Source organism: Leuresthes tenuis, unplaced genomic scaffold, assembly GCF_036924035.1.
Source record: "Leuresthes tenuis unplaced genomic scaffold, fLeuTen1.0.hap1 SCAF_8, whole genome shotgun sequence".
Taxonomy (NCBI): Eukaryota; Metazoa; Chordata; class Actinopteri; order Atheriniformes; family Atherinopsidae; genus Leuresthes; species Leuresthes tenuis.
The window spans coordinates 15,915,714-15,919,425 of NW_027325362.1; positions in this window are offsets into that span (position 1 = coordinate 15,915,714).

Consider the following 3,712-nt stretch of genomic DNA (forward strand, 5'->3'; position numbering starts at 1 on the left):
GATTGTTGTCATACACGTTTATGTCTAAACTCTAACTGTTTCTGTCTTACATACATGACATCTGACACTTCAAAAGAGAGACACCGAGCAGCTGAGAGGGAACATACATATCCGTGTCCTTACATGTGAAAAATATTTTAAAAACTATATTTTATTCAGTTAAATGCAAATTGATACAAACAGAAATTTGTAGTTTAGCCTTTAATAGTTTTAGCTTTTAATGCTGAAAAAAGAGGAAAGAATTGTGGTATGAGTAGTGACTGTGTCACAAATGTCCTCACTATAAAAATGATAGAACCAAGTGAGACTATGTAACATTCTCTTCCCTAAGTTAAACACTGGAGGGCAGTATTTTGCAAAAATGACCTACAGATGCCTGTCTCTAACATACAGTCCATGGGGTATTTTGGTATAAAAGATGGTATGAAAACTGATTGAGTCAGATGTGCATATGTGTGAATGAATACAGCAGAGCTGTTCAATTCCCTATGAAAAGCAACATGAGTAAAAAAAAAAACATTTTAAACTCTTAGCCATTTCCTTTTTAAAATTCAGAGTCTTTGGGGCACTTGCTGGTTGAGTGGTAAGGAGCATATCCCATGTTGGCAATTCCCATTTACAGTAATTGCTGGTTCAAGTCTCAACATGCCCATCTTTCCTGTGTGTCTTCCCTTAGTCTTTTTCCTCTCTTCCCTGACCTATCAAAAGTTCAGGAAGTGGCAAAGAAATACGGACAAGGTTATTGTTGCACTGTTTGTGCCTGCTGAGCGTGGGTATAAAATGAGATATTTTTTTACAGTTTTTCAGCATCCACAGTGGATAATAATATGAAAAGATTCATGCTGTCTGGACTAACTTTTAAGGGTGAGGACCTTTACTGAAAGCTCTCTTGACATCTGGGGAGACTAATCGTAGCACCTGGATTGTTTATGTGCCGCTTGCCAAGCCTTTGCTTCCTGCATCTTCTAGTACAACTGAGCCAGAGCCCATTCTGCTAGTATCAGGGTCTGCAGATGCCCCACCAGTCCAAGTCAAGGGTTATAGATTCCCCACCTCGTTCAGTTCCTGCCATGTAGTGCAGACATTTTGTCAGTCATTGAGTCAGCTGGCGTTCAGTCAGAACCAGTTCAGAGATGCAACCGGTATCTCTCCCGTTCTGGTCAGCTCGGTTGAGTTTGTCCCACTTGCTTTCTAGCTGACCACCTAGCTGTTCCCAGCCTTTTCCTATCTGTCCCATCAGCTGCTTTGCCTACCCTTGGAAGGCATCTGGCTAGTTAGTTAGTCTGGCCTGACTGAGAGGATCCTCGCCTGTCAGCTAGCCTTCACAGGCAGCCCCCTGAACTGTTCTTTTGCCTGCCCTTGCTGTTTTCCTTATGATAGCCCTTGCCTGTCTCTCCAGCATGCTGGTCTATCCCCAGGCTATCTATCCTGCCTATTGGCTGTTCAATAAATTGGGTTTCATCATCCAGTTTGCCCACCTGTGTGGCCCCACCTGTAACTTGGCCAAAGACCAAAAAGGTTCCAGGCTTCACCTGACCAACCTGTCCCAACAGCTGCTTCACCAACAGGCCCAGGCCCCCTTTTTTTGTTGTTGTTTTGTCTCCATGTTTGTTCCAGGTCTGTAATGCAGAGATGAATGTATCATAACAAAATTATTCTTAAAAAAATTGTACTGTCTACAGTGAAATAAAAGTAAAAATAATAACCACGTTGGAGGGTTTTTCTGTATTTTTTTGCTTTTGTCTATACTGTCCCAATAATTTTTCTGGTTTGAGAGTAGCAAATAAGAAATCATCAAAGAATGAAATGCATCCACATAAATGTGTTGACCAATTTCATGCTCATTGAGCACATAACTGTTGAGACATTTCACTAAACTCATTATGATTCATCATACAAACTATAATCCCAATACAACAAGCAGGTGTTAACATATACATCATTTTAGACTAAAAGGGTGACCTGAGCAACATACAGACATTGCAATTCCTTGAGAATTGCTGCTATGATGGCCTCAAGTTTAGTCAGAATTATTGCAGTTTTACTTGATTGCCAAAAGGAGGATCTCTGTGGAAGGGTAAATTAAAACAAGTGCTTTTCCACTGTATAAAAGATTGTGTTATTGCAGCGGTTCTGCCATGCATGTAAACTATTGTATGAAACGTGACCAATGCAATCTTAAGGAAACTTTATGTGGTGGGAGTGACAATAATGTCTAAATGTGAGTGTATCTTTGTCTATATAGACTTTGATATTGGTATGCGATGAGGTTACATTTAAAAACCCTGAAAAGGTTTATATATCCATGTAAGCATAGTATAAATGAAAGCAGTTCTACTAAACATGGTTCTTCTGTTCTTCTGTCTATGACTCACACCTCTCTTACACCCCATACCTCTAACACCCACACCCACTCTATAACAGAAACATTTCACTGGAGGGCTGCATCATTTCTCCATCCATGACAAACATAATCACTGTGGAATAAGCATCTTAGTTCCCTGTGAGCAACCATAATCCAGCTGGTCATTACTAAAAGCACACTTCAAAATCTACCAAAGCAACCTGCTGCAATGTTTTCAATCAAAGGCTGTTTGGACAAGTCCACATATACAGATAGTTTGCAGAGGGGCTACTGGAGCCAATCGGGATTGGTCCTGCACCCCCTCAATTACTCACAGACACCAGTTTACTTTACTGCCTCTCTTACTGTGCCTCCGTCCATATATGGGTTTGAGATACAGCGAGTCGAACTCTTACTCCTCTTTAAGGACAATTCCTGACAAGAGGAGATGAGATGAGAGGATAGACACTGGGTCTGTTCCATCCAAGTGGACTAGACTGTCCACTTTGTCTGGTTTGCATAGCAATCTCACATGCAAACCATTCATGAAAGGTCTCTTTGGTCAGCATGGGGTCTCAGGGGTCTCAGGGGTATAAAGAGAGAGAGAGAGAGAGAGGGAGAGAGAGGGAGAGAGAGAGAGAGAGAGGGAGAGAGAGAGAGAGAGAGAGAGAGAGAGAACCAGTGCACACACACCTAACTACAATGGTGGGTACATTTTTATTTCTTCCATATAAGTTGATTTAAAAGGCTTGCTTTCACTGTGATGTTTCCAGGTATTAATTTAAGCTCATCAGGTGAGTGTTTAAACATTTGACAGCCAATCAAAAAGTATCCTAAATGTCAAAATGAAGAAGTTGAAGAAACACTGTGCTCAGTGGTGATCGTTGAGACTCCTTTCAGCTTCAGCCAGTAGCAAGCTGAATCCTTGGTCTTTATTTAGACCTGGACATTGAGGCCTGGAGACATGAACTCCTGACCCACCTTTTAATGAAAATAGATCACATGTCAGATGTAGGTTTAAAGCAGCATAAGAATCACATCTACCCTTTTCTTTCACATAATAGTCTTCTATAATCTTTCTCTTCTCTACAGTCCCTTAGATGTGGAGTCGACCTTTACGAGGCTGCAGGGAGTAGCTTCACGTCACAGTTCTGCTTCTAACCTTTCCTTCTTGTAGATGTTGCACGTTCTCCCCAACCAGGTCTGTTACAGTATCCTGGAATTACAACCTCCTCCCATTAAGGATCATTAAGTTACCCCAACACTTTCCTTTTTGGGGACATTGGTATGTATGACGTAATTTGGGAAGAGCTTTCGTTTGCAGTGTGTGTTTGTTGTGTGTGCGTGCAGGGAGAGCGTCAGTGCGCA